Source organism: Pagrus pagrus (genome assembly GCF_965226575.1).
Source record: "Pagrus pagrus genome assembly, chromosome: 21".
NCBI lineage: Eukaryota > Metazoa > Chordata > Actinopteri > Spariformes > Sparidae > Pagrus > Pagrus pagrus.
Window position 1 is genome coordinate 3,951,664 of NC_140208.1, and position 18,709 is coordinate 3,970,372.

The 18,709-nt window shown below is 43.0% G+C and overlaps 1 protein-coding gene across 7 annotated transcripts in view; it reads right to left on the reverse strand.

The window, feature by feature from the left end:
- The window catches only part of tanc2b (tetratricopeptide repeat, ankyrin repeat and coiled-coil containing 2b), a gene marked incomplete at its 5' end in the record, with an annotated part of 160,030 nt that overhangs the window by 127,574 nt on the left and 13,747 nt on the right, over positions 1 to 18,709 (reverse strand). For all 7 annotated transcript variants that reach the window (XM_084341343.1, XM_084341341.1, XM_084341345.1 and 4 more), the window contains one exon: positions 15,674 to 15,789. The remainder of the gene's footprint in view (positions 1 to 15,673; positions 15,790 to 18,709) is intronic.

Consider the following 18,709-nt stretch of genomic DNA (forward strand, 5'->3'; position numbering starts at 1 on the left):
GTGCTGCGACTCTGTTCTGCTGTGAAGCTGCGGAAATGTTTTGTGGACTACGAAACTTCACCCGACTTTCCATCGACATGGTGTTGAGGAGATGATGAATGAAATGTCATGTTTTGGATGATCTGCTCCTTTAGTCAAATAAAACAGTCTCAGATAAAGCATTGTGTCAGAGTATCTTAACACAGTGGTCGAAATGAAGCTGAGTCATCCTCAATCCATTGATTTCCTTCACTTGCTTCTACACACCGTCTTCCTAAAGGGTGAGCAGAGCGGCAGATGGACCTGTTCATTAAAACAAAATCCTGCTGCAGTGGTGCATCTCTAAACACGGCAGACAACATATTCTCGCTCAAAAGGGGGGAAACACACTCAAGCTGGAGCCTCCTCCCTCATTTTTCCAGCAGCAGACGCCCTGCAGCATCAGGCCGGGATAAATCACACGCCCATCTGCAGGTTGAGGATGACCGGGGGAGCACGGCTCCATAAATCACACTGATATCAATAAGGGGAAGTGTCAGGCTCCGGCTCACAAGGTGAGAGTCGCACAGGGCGATGCAGAAACCACTTAAGGTCGCTGGTAACAAAGTTTCACTCCTGGCCCTCGCTAGATTATTTATTAATCTAGATTAATGCCCCTGCACTCATTGCTTTGCAGGGGAAGGTGGTGATATCTGTATCACGATGCACCATATAAGGGTCCGATCAGTCACCGATGATCCCACGGTGGACGAGGTTGCCGCCTAAAAGCTCCTCAGCCTTTTTATTCCTACGTGGAGCACGAGGTATGTTTCAAATCACACTTTAGAGTTGTGTCACATAAAAAATACAAGAGGAAGGTAGAAGATTTCAAAATGTCAAACCAAACAAATGTGTTCTGTATAAAAAGATTATGAGAACTTCTGCTCGAACGCTACCAGAGGATTGTTTAGACGATATCATCACTATCCCTCAAAATTCAAACTTAAGCATCTCCTGGATAATTAAACGATACCGTAGCTTTATACTTCTGTCATCATGGCTCTAAATGCTGCGTAACACAAAAGCTTGGATTAAAGATGGATTAAATTCAACTGGGATCATGTCACAGTTAGCGGATTCATACAAAATGTACCTAGAATCTGAAAATTAACTGATTTCAGCTCAGTGATTGGATCGTTTGGACCAAAATGCAGCTTTGGACTTGTAGTTGGCTTCTATCTTGATATTTTTCTGTGCACAGACTTTTGATTTGATTCAACCAGAAAAGTTTTTATGTCCATCCAAACCTCCAGATTGCTCAAACTGGCAGTTACCTGATATTGTCTCTGCAGAAAATGAATGGGACGTCTGCGATAGCTGCTTCTGCTTTGCAACTCCACAGTGTTGAATGCTGCTCAGACCGAATGTTACTCATCTGCTCTCCATTGACACGTGAGCTGTAGGCTTCATGTCAGCACGGCATCTGCGACCTCAAGCCTCGAGAGTTCAATGCTAAAGAGCAAAGACACCATTTGGCACAGGTTTTAGGTTTCCAAAGTGACACGTTCACATAAATATAATTTCATCTCTTTGCTGACCTTTCGAAGTAATGTTACAGAACGAGGGCCAACAAGTGTGGGTGTCCTCCTCAGCAGCGTTTCCACCCCAGGAACTTTTCCCTGGAAGCTTTGGAGGAACTCAGCGTGTCTCTACTGCATGGACCAGGGTCAGAACAAACATGGTCGGCTCAGAGATGTCACAGTATTAAATGGCGAGAAATTCACAGTCGAGCAGAAGTTAAAAGATCAGTTTTTGCAGATGTGGCATTATGAACTCTGGAGTATGTCATCATGTGATCTATATTGTGAATCTGAAGAGGCGTTCAAGTTCGTAAAGTATCTACTTCGTGAGAATAAGCGGTTTGCTCAGTCTCAGAGTTTCTAATAACAGGAAGATATAAAGGTCTGGAAGGGAATAAAAGATGTTGTACTTTATGTGATGATAATTGCCTGGGGGACGAGTATCAGGACAAGTATCGTTGATAATAGATATAAATATTAGCCAAAATACTTTGTTAATCATCCGTCTTTGTTGAAACTTATACTGTTATTGCAGACCAATAAACCAAAGAGTAATGCTTCGCCTCTCCTTTTGTTTTGTGTTTGAAACAGGGAATATTCTTTTTTTATTATTTCCCTTTGTTGAAATACTAAAGCCTGCATCTGTCATTCCTCTCTTGATCTTTCACGACAAGATCTTATATAATTTGACGCTAAAATCATATTATCCCATTCATTTCTGCTTCATCACATTTTAAGCACAAATCTCTGAAATGGTTTAATTGAATCTTAATGTAAATAGAATTAGAGGGTTCTTCGTACAATTTACAGCATCCGCTCAACTAATGTAACTGAAATATGAATCGATATTGACTCAAATCGAATTTGGACCTTGTAAATCGGACTCAAATCAATTTGGAAAATCAGTGACGATACCCAGTTTTAGTGAAAACACAGAGAACAACAGACCTTTTAGCTCCTTGAAAAGTAGTTAATGAAACTAAAACTTTGGGGTATTTTGGGTTGAAACTTCATCGCCCTCTGTTTAAGGCCACACTGTTTGGGCAAAGTTGGGCTTAATGTGTTTATTCTCCAGCAAACAGTCACGGCTCACATAAAGCCAAGTGAATTATTGTGTGCTTTGGTTGTGTCGTGTCCCTGTGGGGAAACAGAAGTCCTCCTACACAGGCCAACTGGCAAACGCTCTCATTAACAGATCTATGCCCAGTTTGCACCAGCTCGGACCTCTCTCACCCTCTCGTTCGAATCTATTCAAAAGGAAGCGACCGAAACAGTGTGTCAACTTTTATCAGAGGCAATGAGAGCCAAATGAAAGAGGACGTAATTTATTTCCCCCTGTTTGTTTTAGGGGATGTCTGGGCAAGACCAAATAATGGGATGAACAACTGTGAGCCAGTGTAGGCAGGTGTAGAAAATTCCCCTCGCCAGACCGAGAAGGGAAATAAATCATCTAAATGCACAAAACCCGTTTAGTCGCTCGGAGCTGCATGACCATAGTTTTTTTTAAAGTTCAGCTGCATGTCTTCTTTCGTAATCTCTCCAACGGCAGACGGTGCGGGAGCAGGCATTTGTTAGTGATTAATGAAAAGGCGTTTTTTCCCCCCGCAGACACCGAAAATGACATCGGCAGGCGAGCTCTTGATTTTAATATGTTGTGAAAGTGTTCGGTCGTTGCTCTGAACAATGACACAAGGGCGTATGGATGAGCAGCAGTGAATGTGAAGCATAAATCTCTCCCGAGTCTTTTGCCACAGAGCAGGTAGAAACAGGGAAGGATGCTGGAGGAGGGATGAGCCGCTCAGCAAATTCCTAACTGTAATGTTTGGGAACTATCCTACGCTCAATAACTCTCCTCAAACTTCCCCATTTCAACAACAAATGAAGCTGGACGATGATGTGAAAGGTCAAGCGCTGAGAGAGGGATGGTGAGATGAGACAGTTCGATTAATCCCACTGACTGCTGCTTCCACTCCTCTTCCTCATCCTGCCTCTTCATTCACAGACCTCACTGCTACACCTGCTGGCCATTTGGAAGTGCTGCTGCACCATCTGCACTGACACACCGAGCAGAGGTGCCAGGACTCCTATTAACAAATTGATACATCTAAACCTAATCTAAATAATAGCCTCTCATCTTCGCTGCTGACATATGACACGGACATGCCCATCATCCAGCCTGCAGAATACACAGTAAATTCATTTTTTTTTTTTTTTGCATAAATCCTCTCCGAGGCTCCCATTTGTATGCCTCCGGCGCCTTGATCCCGCTCGAACAAATAGACCGGAGCCTCGGGAAGAAGAATGGTTCGATGTTTGACAGGCAGCTTAAAGGGGCAAGTAGAGTCATGACACGAGGGAGGGAGAAGGTCATCCTGCAGGAGGCCAGTAATGGCAGGTAATCAACGTTGGCACAGGTGCACATTTGCATTGAGATGGGTGTATTTAAAATCAGCTGGTGTGTCTACTCCGGGGCCAGCGCTGAAATTAAATTCTTTGAATACTTCCTTTGCCTTGTGGTATTTTATAGCTGCATCTCATATTTTATTCGCTGCAACAGAGACAACAGAGCTACAGGGTGAATAAATGATAATCTCTGTGAAGTTAAGTTGCATGCAAAACGGGATCTCAAGTGAAACACAATGCCTTGAAGAAGTATATTGCCCCTGATGTCTTGGTATATTGTTTTACAACGCTAAATCAAAGTAAATGTAATTAAGCTTAATTTGACACTGATTAACAGTTAAAGTACACACAGGGCACGAAATCCTCACCAATCACTGCAGGTTTTAACAAATAATTGGCACTGTTCATCAGTGGGAAGCCTGCGAGGGATCGTATCCTCGTCACTGTAGAAGTGACTCCTGGAGGTCGGTTAGTGTGGTGTGACCTGAGAAGGAAAGCAGCTGCTCCTGTTTGCCCTGAAAGTTACTGCAGTTACACTGTTAATACAAACTTCCTGTATCCATTTCAAATTAAAAGCCCTCTGGCGTTTCAGTGGAAAGGAACCCTTAATATCTTAACAAGGCTTTCATTGTGAAACTTTATCAGGAACAGGTCTCCAGTTGTACACAGCTGAAGTCTTATTTAATTTTTTATTTTGATGTTAAGCTTTAGAAGATGGGTTAAGCTGAACTGTTGTTGAAAATGAAAACACAACGTGTCGCAGTTGTCCCGATGGACTGTAGTGCTGCTACACTTTCATTCAAGGGCTCTCTTTATGTTCCTCTTTGGAGCAGCTAAGTTTCATGACACACCTAGTGGTGAAATTTGGTATTACTGGTCTGGTTTGACCACAGTTCAAGTCTGTGTTTTTGTCATTTGTAGGCGTGAAACTACAGGATATTTTTGACGAAGGACTACAGCGTTGCAACATTTGTTAGCGTAGCATCACTAGATATTTTTAAGGAGACATCTTGACAATTTCCAGCTGCGTTTGTGTCGACTAAAACAGTTATTTTGAGCCAAAATCTTCTTCTTCCGAACACTAACCAAGGGGTTTTTGTGTCTAGATCTCAATAGTATAATTTTTAATGAGACAAAAATAATCAAAAGTATTGCTCCAAGCCACATGGTGAAAAGGTTAACCTCAGAAGTGTGAGAGTGGTTTGGTTACAAAGGATCAGAGGTACAACAAACCAAAGTAATATCTAGCAAGTACAAGAACACTGGTGCAATAAAACAAATGTATTTCACCACCTCAAGCAGAAAAGCACCCAGTTGAGTACAAAGAAAGCCAAAAATCCCACGATGAAATGCTCACCAGCTACTGTGAGCTCTAAGCAAAAAATATGTTTCAGTATTTTGTCATCCTCGCAAAAATACCCTGAAATATCATGGTATTATTTCAGCGCCATATTGTTCACCCCTATTGCAGAAGCCCCTAAAGCTCCAATCCTACTGCATCAACCAGTTTCTGCTTCTGAAGATGAAAACATGCTCGCTAACTACAACACAATATCAGCTGACATGATTAGGACCTCGAGCTGGGTCCTGTTTTATTACCTAACCATGAGTCAGTCATAATACCTTCATTATTCCCAAATGAAGGTATTCAATCAAATGTCTTACACTCACTGGGCACAAAAAGGAGAAAACAATCTCATTATTTAAAATCAAGGACACTTCTGCACCGAATGATCATCACTGCATCCAGTGTGATTCGCTGTTGTCAAAGAAAAAACAGACACTTAAGGAGGTGTGAATGCCTTGCCTCTTCCTTGTAAGCCCTCTGAATGAAAGCATAAAATGGCTGTGATAACTTCTCATCACATCCTCACACATCTTGTCCTGGCACAGCCCTCGCAGGGATCCAGCGCCAGCCCGAAGCTGGTTTCACACGGGATTGTAACTCCTTCGCTCTGCGCTGTCGTGACACAACCGGCCCTCAGATGGGTCGATCTGGCCACTTCAAGGGAAGAGCTAAACAACCAGCTAGCACAAGCTACCCACTTGCTCTAATTTCTTGCCGATGTGTGTATCCCAGTTACATTCATTTTCTTAAAATGCTTGACACACAGTACTTAGCCAGAGGCCTGTTGAGGGATTGTAGTAAGTTTGTATCTCTGAGCAGCAGAGCCAGATAGACTGCTGGACTTCCTTGCCTGAGGCTATTGTGTATCAAGTGCAGCAGAGTGGTTGATAGGCTTAGCATGGCTTCTAAGTGGAGTAAAGCCATGGGGGTACTCCTGGGTTGCTTTCCTTCACAAACTGGCAGAGTTACTAAAGTCTTCATCTGAAATTAACTTGAACCAACTTAACCGGGCTCCGGAGCAGACGCATGGGATGATATCTAACCCCGCGTACTGATGCACCGGCCGCAGACTGCAACTCAGAGCGTAAGCCGTCAATACGAAGCTCAGCTGCTTCGTATTGCACTGCTGCTCACGGCCAGATAATAATAATAAGTGTGTCATATTTTACTTATCACATTAGCCAATCATTGACAGCTGGGTGCTTCAGCTTGCAATAAGCAGATTTGATAATGGCAGCGGTATCAATGAAATCTTATAGATTCTCACCCTTGTAAATATTGATGATGTCAGCCAACCATTATCTCAGTTGGGCTCTTCTGTTTTCCATATCATTGTCCATATCAAGTGTCCCATACTTTTCCTCCCTTAAATGAGTACTGCCATCGGCCCCAAACAAAAACAGAAACAACACATGTTACATTTTGTTCCCCACAACTACATCCTGCACCTTTAACAAAAACAAACTAACAGATGAAAAATAAAATGGATGATCACCTGGACACAATCGTGCTGATTAAGTGAACTGATGCGGTTCAGTGGGTCAAGACTGATTTGAGTCCAGATGTTAAGAGACATCCAGACATCCTGTGATACTCACCACCACCTCAGAGACACACATGACTTCTGCAACCGCCCACATACACAGCAGACATACATGTGGTGGACGCTGCCAATTATTTTGTGGACCAAGTGCCTGGCAGGGGTCCATTATGAAGGCGTTCTCTCCTGGGCAGCCTGGCTCTATAAAGTTCAGTAATGAAACCCAACCACAACTCACATGGTCACCTCGTATTCTGATCTGCAGCCCACCAGTTTCAGAGACTTCATTGGTCGCTTGTGGGAACGGAGATGTAAGAGAAGACCACCAAGTTTTTCAATGTCAGCGTGCACCGATATGACATTTATTCATGATGATGTGTTTAAGCTCCTGCTGATCAGTGTAGCCAAAACAGATGGTGATGGTAATTTTATATCACCTGCAATTGACCTATAGTATAAACTCCGCTGGCTGCTGCACGGCCAAAAATCTTGACTAATTAATTAAATATGCATGCTTTGGATGGACTTGGTTAGTTTTCTATTTCTAATTCCATCCCATCTCCAAATATCCCTCCCCACAGTCTCCTGTTTTTGCACTGCGTACACTCAGCGTAGACAGAATGTGTCAGCCGTGCACACACTATCTCACGAGGCCAAAAGCACCTAGCCCTTTTCTTTTGCTGATGTTGGCAAGGCCGGGCGCAGCCTGCTAATGTGCGTGGCATGAGGCCTGACGAAAGGCAAACTCATCTGTCGCTTGTGACCTTCAGGGAAGAGGAAGGACTGGAGGTGATCCTGCATGTTTGCATCTACATAATATCTCCTCGCCCGGAGAACCGGCCTGTATTTGCCAGTTAATTATCTTCTATCTGATTGGCAGGTTTACGTGGCTTCATCTTGCACACACATACAGACACATGGCCTCTTGAAGATATGCATAACAGACAGCAGACGTTATCACCCAGGAGAGGACGGCGTGTATTAAGAAGACACTGTTTCGTATAAGTGAAATTAATCAGGACTATACAGAGTGAGGATGGCCTTTCTTTCATGTGTAGCTCATTAATTTTTCTCAGCACAGCCTCATCAACCAAACACTCTGGATTACTCAGAATAACAAAAGACAAATAATTGCAATGCGACATGAAAACAATCAAAGTCAATTAATGGAATGACTCAAGATAAGTATCTTTCAATTAAAAGCCACTAAAACGCACCGCTGCTAAAGTGAAAACAGCGTGGATGATTGCCAACATCTGTACGAGCGACTTAAAGGAGCAGTTCACCCACAGATGAAAATATCAGACGGTATCACAAAACATTTCTGGAGCTTCACAGCAAAACAGCGTTGCAGCATTCTCCTAAACAACTGAAGTAGATGGGGACTTGTTTTAAGTTTTTTTGGGTGAACCGTTCCTTTAATGTCATCCTCAGACTATCACCATGCCTGTGTGCTTGTGTGCGTACTGTGTGACTGTGGGAGTGAACCGCTGCTCAGTGCCCGATCCACGTGATCGCCACGCGGTGCGATGGCGGCTGGAATCTGAGAGACATTTATTGGCGGTCATCAAATGGCCATCAGAGGGGTCAGTGGTCAGCTAACACGCTAATTGGGTCTCGGTTTTCTCCGTGGTCTCGTCTGCGCTTTCAATCAAACGTCAGTCCAGTCAGCCTGACAGCAGCCTGGTGGTGGGCTGAACTGGAAGAGCGAGTAATTTAAGATGTTTTCTCTCCTGCCCACGCTCCCTTCTATCCTTTAATACCGTCCGCTCAGATCCAGATTCATAGCCACAAATAGCAACCCTGAAGGTATCATTGCCCTTGTGATGCACTCTAATATGTTCTGTTCTTTGTGGTATTGTGTTGCTGAAAATAACAGTGAGTCTGGTCTGAAAAGTATATTTATAAAGCTGGAGACGCATGTCAGCAGCACGAATCTAAGGCACACATCCCATTTTTAACGACAAAGCTGAACTTAGTTGTAGACCTAAATCCTTTCTTTTCGCTTTCCACATGACTGATTACATTAAAAAAAAAAAAAAACAGTGGTACAGTACATTCCTGGGACCTGTCAGTGCCTCTTTTTCACAGTTAAGTCATTTGCAGCCTGAAGGCATACACACCTCACGTGGAAACTGCCTGAGGAGGAGATGAAAGGAAATCAAGACAGGTGCTGCTAATTCACAGTGGACAATGAAGGTTCTCCACAGAGTTAATGTGAACATCATGGATGTATAGATGTTAATATAGGACAGGAGCAATGCATAATTCATTGGGAAACAGATTAATCTCCTGCATCGGGCCTCTGCTTCAGCGGAACCACATTTATATCCATGCTGCTGTAATTCACACACTTATTTCCCCAGACGTGAACGAAACTGTCAACATTCACTTTTCACAATTGGACCTGCATTTTCGGTCTTATTTATGAGCGGGCAGGCCAAGCTGAGGGCAGAAACTCATTTGGTCAGCACCAAATGTCATTAGGTGTGCCTTTCTGACATACCTAAACTACTCCACCTCCTCTCCCTGCCTGTTTGGATGGATCGCAGCACCCTATTGATCTGTTCTGTTCTCGTCCTGTGGTTTGGAAACCGTACCCAGCCTCCGAATGTCTGATGACTCGCTGCACCTTCGGGATTCGCACGGTACACGGACTTCTTGTGGGTTTTCTTGACGTCAGCGTCATAAATAGAAAGCGTCGACACATTTCTCTTCCGTTTATGTGAACGGCAGTAAAGTTTAGAGTTAAACTGTAAGATTTACTGCACCTATATGTCGTGTTTGATAACCACATTTTAGGGATCGTTGCAAATACGTGTGTTTAGCAGCAATATATCGATATCGTACATTTTTACTACCTAAAAATTGAGTTTTGGTCGAGCCCGGCAGGATATTTAACAGTTTAACAATAAACTTTGTCTATAAATGACATCAGTGCACTTAAATAGCAAACTTGACTTGGAGTTTAATAATTATAAATCACTTTAAGCATCTTTTTCCGCATTATGATCTCTTTAAAAAAATGTAATACACAAATACCAAAATATCTGTGATAGGCCAAAATCAGAAAATAAGACCGTCCCCTAGACAACATATTTAAATCCACTACAATCAGATTTTTATTTGGATCTGCATCAAATCATACTCACTCATAGCCACCTAAATATAATAAATAAATGTATATATAATATAGAGTTTTCATCAAGATCCATGCATTATTCCCTGGGAAATCAACGAAAATCCAAGTGAGAAAAGTATCCAGATTTATACCATAAAGATAACGGGGTCTATTCTGGGCCGAGACCCATCCTCCATCCAGGTTTCATGAACATCTGATCAGTAGTTTTTGTGAAATCCTGCTGACAAAGCGACTAAGAACATAATCTCCTTGGCGGAGGTAATTAATGTCAAATCCTCGCAAATTTCCTCCTGGACAGAGAGGATTGACCCGAAATGAATCAAACTTAAAGATCAAGCCACGCTTTGTGAACCTGCGTGACGTGAGCTAAAATGATTAGTCCATTAATCAATTTGTCTACTGACCGAAAATAATTTGAAGTTTGAATCACTTACTGTTTGCGCCTCGTCTTTATCTGTATTAGACGAGATTAGATTCATGTAATATCTCACTGAATATCTTTGTTTTTAACTTGTTGTATATGTTGTCTTCGCCTCTGGGAAACTGTAATTGGCATTTTTTGACTTTTTCCAAACGATTAATCGAGAAAATAACTGGCAGATCAATCAATAAGGAGAATAGCTGCACCTCTAAACCAATCAGGGACCACCCACGAATTCCCAGTGGCCTCACTCAACAATTTGCTCTCCTACAAAGCACCGTTGCTTGCCGGCAACTCTTTTTGTTTTGTAATGCATTAGATTTTGGGGGAGGGGAGGCAGCTGTTAGCGGGGCCCAGCTGTCAATGACGGCTGGCAGAGATGAGAGGGGAGGAGTTGATTTTGAACAAACCTGTGCATGCATGGTCCCAAAGGAGCATCACTTTAAAGAACTCCCTGAAAAGCCCAGATGATGGCCGGATGTCTCTGTTTACCTCTGCGTCTGCTGCGTATTTGTAATCTCATGCACACATTAATTATGCTAAATACTGCGATGAAGATGAAGAAACCACGGCTGACTTGGCAGAATGAGGCCTAACATGAAATGTCTTAATAATTTGCAATTCACTGTTGATGGTTACGAAAAACATTTCCCCCCACTACATATCTCAACAAGTCCATTTACAAAAGACGCCCACAAGCTGTTGTGGTCTTGTTGCATTAAGTCCAAACACAGTACAACAAATTGCAGAGGAGAAATTGAGGTGAGGTGAGGTTAGGCCAGGGATCCAATAGATTATGATTTATAGCCCGCAACTGTCCATACTGGACTTAATCCGACTGGGTTTTGGAAAGAAGTGGAGGAAAAAAAAAGAGTCCCAATTTTGACAGGAAGGAAATTAATTCACAACATTTTCGCTGGGCCGTATATCTTCTTCTACCCCTGCTATTATTATGCACGGAGTGAAACGAGGAAGAAATGTGAAGGAAATTGTGGTACAGCTCAGTCTGGACTACAATGCAGATTTCCTTTTCATGCTGTTCACGCGGTGTGACTCCTCAAAACCATACATTAGCACAGACTGACTTCTGTGCCTTTCATTTCCTGTGTTGGACGCTGGCTAGTACATTCTGGACTTTGCGAGCCATTAGAGAGACCACTGGAAGCTATTATGCTTAATGACATTGCTTTAAGATGGGCAGCTGAAGTCTGTAGTTAGATTGAAGGCTTTTAGTTGTACAAGGCTGGGATTTTCTGAAGAATGACTTTGGAAAATATTCTCTGCCAAGCAATTTATTCATTAACCCGACAACATATATTCATAGCTCGACTGACGAGACAAACACAGAACTCTTCTTTTGACAAACGGTATAAAAGCCTCCTGGAGCTCTTTCATGTGAAGCTTCCAATATTTCCCCCTCTGAAAGAGTGATTTCTCTGCTCAAAGCCAAAGCAGCAGCCTCCAATCTCGAGCCGACGAGTCCAGAGCTGACCGATGTGTCCAGCTTCAAAGCCACCAGCCAGACGTGCTTAAATGAGCTGCATGACAATAAGACTCAGTTGTAGCTAGAAGCAAACAAGCCAGAAGACACTGTAGAACAACTGCTATTGTTCAAGGGCCAGAATTAGCCTGTTATTGTTTAATATTTATGCTTTCTTAGAAAATTCATCTTATTTTTATTGGCGTACATCAGTGTGAACATACTCCTAAAAAACATGGGATATCCATAATCATAACAAGATGTTTAACAAGAAAGGAGGCAGCCAGTGCTCAATACAGAACGGAAGTTAAACGGCGATCACTCTCAGGACGATTGGGCCTCTTCCACTGATAACGTTAGACGTGCCTATAAGTTGGCAACTATTAATTATGAGAAGCTTCGGTGAGCCAGATGTAGCACGCAGGGCTGCGAGTTGATGGTCACTGCTGTAGCGCTTTTCTTTTTAAAACAATCAAATAAATAACTCAAAGTATCAATTTAATGTGAGGAAATATCAATTTTGATGCTCCTGTGCTAACGGTAAAACAAACACTCCCCCTGTGCTCCAAATTCCCAGTTAAGAGCAGTTATTTTTACATATGCACCTTTAATATTCGGGATGTAAGACACAGCAGTGATTAAAAAGCACTAGCCGGTCGGTTGATTGTCCTCCAAATCAACATGATAATGCTAGAAGCCAGGTTGAGGTTATCCTAGATGCTCGTGCTGTTCGTCTCGGACCCCACCTCTCTGCGCTCAGGCTTGAGTAACTAGTCCAGAGCACAATCCCTCACTGGCTTCCCGCTACACTCCCAACAGCGTTAGCTGGAATGCATGACTAAGCCAGATGTAGCCCTACCGGGAATTGAGGCCAGGTCTCTGTGGGTGAGAGTTTTTTGCCTGTGTGTCAGAAGAGCTCCCAGCCAATTCTGTCTGAGTGTTTCATTTTAGACAAGACAGAAGTACCTGCACTGCATATCTCAGTCTTCATCCATCTATCTTGAACATGGTGATCCAAATCTGGGGCTTCTGTTTTATGTCTAAGAAAAAAATTTAAATGAGCATCCTACCTGCATCGTGTCCCTGGTACATTCCAGCTATTTGGAAAAATAACCTCGTGTTTAATCTCCTTTAAATCTTTGGCAGATTTGTGACTACAAGTCCCAACAGAGCACAAAGAGAAACCAGCCTACCTACCACCGTACAAGGATGACTAAAAGACTAAAGCAACAAGATCAAGCCAGGGAGGACAGCTCCCCCACAACTCAAACAGCATTTATCGTGCCTGTAAATTGGTTTTCATCACAACTGGCTGTCAGTGTTGGCGTTTGTGGGTTTCGGCATGTCAGATTTGACACAGCTCCCCTCCAGTAGCTGTGGGCTGCAGCTAACCGCCCACACATCCCACCGGGGAGAGACCGTCTTCTTCTGATCCCCTTCTACAACTTGACAACGCTGATCACTCTCATCATCGTCCCCTCCAGCACTCAGCCGAGATTTAAAGCCCGAAGCGTCCGATTGGTCAGAGCGTGACTAATACTATCGGAAGAGGGCCTGTAAACGCGGTCGACTTACACGAGGCGTGTAGAAAATAGTGACTACAGCTTCCCCACACTGAAAAATACACTGAAAACCACCTCCACCACCCAAAGCTTCCAGAGGGGAACGCCATCACATCTGATGACACGCACAATTGGAGGAGTAGAACCCAGTTCTTCATGCGCCTGGAGACGCTGTCATGTTTCTGCATCTTTGCACCAGTGACCAACGCAAGAGCTGACCCGTCAATCACAGGCTGACAGATCAAGGCTGCATGCCAAAAGGGACAAGGCGCTTGTGCATGTTTGAACAGATGTCAAAGACGGCGCTGTGAACGTGAAGCAAAATTAATCTGTTCACCAGGATTGAGAGGTTTTAAGCGTATAAACCCAATTAACGGCTCAGACAAAGAAATTCCTTCCTCACCCTCGAAAATGTGAGTAATGCGGACCTTAGCGCCAGTTTATGGTATGATTATAATTTATGCCACCTCCTAAGCAGCGCTCGCAGACTGTGTCTCTTTTGTGCAGCCCCGGCTCTTTACGCCGGTGGTGTCTCGGAGGAAGAAAAGAGCCAGTGTCGTGCGGTCAGAAGGCATTTCAGTCAGACAAAAAATCTGTGTCAGCACTTTCTGCCAGGGAGCGAGAGGCCGGCGTTCAGAGCCGTTAGCCTCTTTCTCAGAGGAGAGGCAGAGTTTAATTGGACTACTCTTCCACTCCATTTGCCGGCCCGCATCGCACAGGCCACAGCTGCATACATTCTAGCCAGCGACTGTCACTCTGCATACCTCTCTGCAGCCTGCGAGCTGCACACTCCCTCCAACAGCTGACAGAAGTTGTTTGTCTTCAGACACACACTGCAGACTAATGTGTGTGGATTACAAAGTAACGCTCTGGTAATGAGATTACCTGGTGGATACCTGCGTGAACTAAGGATGAATTTTATTGTCAATTTATCTGACAATGATTTTCTCCATTAATCATGAATCAATTATCAAAAATACTTCTTCAATCATCTTACGACCCCTGATGCTGCCGCCGTCACAACTGATTTTGCCAGAACCAGACGGCCTCACTCTTAAAAAAACTTCTTATTGAATGACTTTGGATCTATTTCAGAGCCAAACAACAATTTCATGGCTGGCCAGTCACAGAGTAATTACATATGGCCCCGGGCCGACACGTCGATCAGTACTCGAGACGCTTCTTAAAAGATAAGACTTTTTCTGACGGACAGCTTCTTCTGAACAGATGACAGCAGGTATTGCAAAAAAAAAATCATAATGAAGATAGAAGCGGACAACATGAGTCTATTTCCTGTAGACACAGTTACTCTGCAGTGTCACTTTCCCCGGAGAGATGCATCGTGATTAAGCACGTGTAGAAGGTCAATTCTCCAAGGTTGACTAGTTAATGGGCAGTCGTTGAAAAGTTTGTTTCAGGAAAAGTCTCCTTAAAGGGGAGACGCTACATTAAGACATTGTTTTTTTGAAAATGTATTGTTAAAATACGCAAATAAGGTATTATGTAATCAAAAACACACATTTCCAGAACAGAAATCCGAATACTGAACAGATAACTCAGAAAATACTGTCAACAACCATGAGAAAACTAATTTTCTCTGAATGTTTTTAGGAATAAACTGTTAAAATCAGGCTTTGAATGATATATGAACAAACGACAACATGTCTCTCCTCCTCCTGCTCATACAGCAAAGACATTTTCTGGTATCCCTGCCCACTTTATCCAATCAGGACAGAGAGCTCCATAAAGAGGCGGTGCTGTCCTGTCATGTCTGTGCGTGTTGTGGTGATGTAGAGAGGACGGACGAGATTGCTAAATGCAAAATGTACAGGAATTTAGCTAAAACAGTGACGCTTACAGCTGCTTTAACTCACAGATATCACCATGAAACTTCCCCAGCTGATTACTTACATTGAGAAAATTACACACTGATTTCCAATAATGACGACTGAATGTGTATTTTGGATGTTTTCTTTCAAATAACCTGAAAAAAGACATTTTGGAGGCAAATATGTGCTTAAAACACAAATCTGCTTCCAATTCATCATTTTAGGAAAAATACTATGAAACAGTGAGCATGTACTCTGGTCCTTTGTCTAGTTGTAAACACAAGGTTAACAATGCATCTATTGTTCTGTGAATGTTGTACACAATGACCTCACTGTTATGTTGCAATAGGTATAAAGGTCCCGGCTATATGCGCTAGTTCAAGTGCCATGAAACTTGAGAGATGACTCACCATGAGTAGACAGCAGGCAGGTCTCCAAATCCGGCTTTGAGGGCAGTGAGGCGCTACATTTCGCTAGGCTGAACCACGGTCCAGATCCCTCTCCGGAGGGGACACCCGACAGCTCTCTACAAAGGCAACCACAGGGAAATAAAAAACTTTAACTCGCGGCTGGCGACTGACTGAGAGAGGCTTGCACTGACACACAGCAGAAGACGCAGCGTGGCAGGTCTACGCGGCGGACTGCCCGCCCGGCCGCTGTTCACTCTGTCGCTGATCTTTTTCCAACGGGGAACACAAACAGTGGCTGCTGATGCAAAAAAAATCAACAAGGGCCGGTTGTCAGAGGGCTGAGTGGGACAGTAGACAGTTGTCACCCTCTTCAGGGGGGCGGATCTGACATAAAGTGCTGCTTTCAGAGTTGCGATGCAGAGCCACTGAGTCCTGAAGCACTCCGACCAAATGTGTCATTATGTCATTAGGTGGCCAGTTAAGAACGGGGGAGAGAGGGGACTGAAATTTTTGTGTGGGAGATGTCTGGAGTCATGTGAGAAACATGGAAACAAAGGGTGGGGAGGGAGAGGGAGGGACGTAACACTCAAATATTACATGTTTACAAAAAACTAACGATTTTAGACATTTAAGCATCTAATGGTCACAAAACACAGCAGAGATGCAACAAGTTGTCATCAGTTAAAGGAACAAATCACTTATAAATAACAATGCAGTCATTATCTTGTCACCCTCACGCCGATGGAACGAGACATTTCGTTTTAAAATGTTGAAATACAACAGAAAGAAAAACTAAATGCAGCTCGTCAGGCATAATGCAAATCTCCAGAAGCCCCAAGATCACAAATAGGTTTCAAAAGATAATATTTACACTCTTGAAGTGTGTTTGAGCTCGTTCACTATAAGAGCCGCGGCAGGTGTAAATAACGTCTCAGGGCTTCTGGAGACCTGGATCACGCCAGACGAGCTGTGAGGAGCCATAATATGTTTCTGCTTCTGTTGTTTTCTTCACATTTTAAAAGTCCCCATCTGCTTCAGTTGTTTTGGAGAATGTTGCAATGCTGCTTGGCTGCAAAAATTAAATTAAATGTGAGGATTTGACAGTAAATGTAGAGTCTTTGGGTTTTGGACTGGATCTGAAGCATCACTTTGGCTCTGGGAAACTGTGTTGATTGATTTACGGGATGAATAAATAGGGCGACAAAATCAAATACGATGACGCGTTTGACCAAATATCAACAATATTGTATGGATGACAAGACTGTAGATAGATAATCATCAGTAATGTGGATATAATGTGTTAGAACGACTAAAAGAGTCTGTTAACTTTAGAAAATTACCTCATTTTACTGTAATGAAGCCTTTAAAACCAGTAAAAGGCAACACTTGTGCCGTGTCACGATATAAAAACACAATATACAGTCTTTTATCACGACCACAAGATAATATCGTTATATTGCCCAACCCACATATCTCTCATAAATACTTTCATTTTGTTATAAACTGTGCAGTTAAACAAAGAATGCCCCAAAATAGTCTTTGTAAAGATTAATTAGTTGAAGCCACACTGGCCCACAGAAACATATGTTCCAAGTTATCAGGCGATTACATAAACACAATTGGCAGCTCAGTTGCTCTATGGAGAATTAATTAGCCCACACTTTCGGAGGGAGGACTCCTCGCTCGGTTTTAAAATTAAGTTAGGAGAGAAATACTCCAGTATTTGTTAAACAAACGATCCCTTAAGTGTCAACACTAAAAATCAGCCCCCCCGAGCGCGATTCAGCGAATGTGTTCGAGCGTCACAGAGTCCTCGCAGCGGCCCTCCGCGATCCCCTCCAATGTCAGGCAGCTGATATTCATAAACGAGATTTTCAAAAGGTAGCAGAGTGTCATTTCGGCACAAAAGACGTCTTCAGACAAAACTGCAACACAATAATCAAGTTTCCTCAAGGGTGTCACATGGACTTAATGCTTTTTTTCCCTCCGTTTTCTAATTATAGTTTGCACGACGCTCTCTGTAGGGAACACTTTATAAGACTTAATCTGAATTTCACACTGAGTTGCCAACATGTTAATTAAGCCGAGGCAACCAATGGAAGTCTAAATAAGTTACAGCAATAATAATGAGAAGCTGTGAGACATTCATATCTCCAGTTTGATGATATTATATATTGATTATGTATTGAAGTCTTTCTGTTCGGGGCTCTGAAGGCTCGCAGGGGGGATTTAAATTGCCTCTGTTTGGGGTGACATTCTGCTTTTTTAATCTAAAATGAATAAAGTGTTTGTTTAATAAAATGCCCTCTCCTCCAGCAGAAACCGTTTTTTGTCTATTCTCTTTTTGATCTGCTCACATAAAACATCTCTAACAGGGTTTTCTTAAGCGTGTAAAATCGACTTTAATAGAGAAGTTAGTTAATGGTGTCAGGGTTAAGGAAGTATGGCCGCCGACAGACGCGAAACATTTTAGAAGGTCGACTCTCCTTGTCACTTGAAGCTGGAGGGGTCACGAAGGCCGGGCAGCTGTCGCCCCCCCTCCCAGCAGATGATGATTAGGAGAGAAGCAAGGGCGAAACACCTCCCTGCGCTGGTCGTCTGGTTTGCGACGATATGGATTGTCGAAGCAAAAAAAAAGAAAAAAAGGGCACTCAATTAGAAAAAAACACAACATCCGAGTCCCATAGAAATTCCCTTTCAAATCTCAATCATGTGGCAGAATGCATAATTCTCCTTTGTCCACTGTGGCTTCTGTATTATTACTGAAAAGGCCAGAAAACGATCAAAACAAATTATCCAAGTCCCCATTTCACTGATAAATATGGCATTTAAGCTTTCCCCTCTCATCGCCTTCTCAGAGGCCGTGAGTGTTGAAGCTTTCATGTAATACAAATGCCTCTGTGTAAAGTCGAGCAGTTCATGTTTGGCCAGAAATGTGCTGCTTCACATCGTGAAGAAAACGGCAGCTGCGTCTCAGGCTCTTTCTGCCACTTTGAGAAATAGGTACTCAGACAAATTGGCCAGCTTAGACCAGGC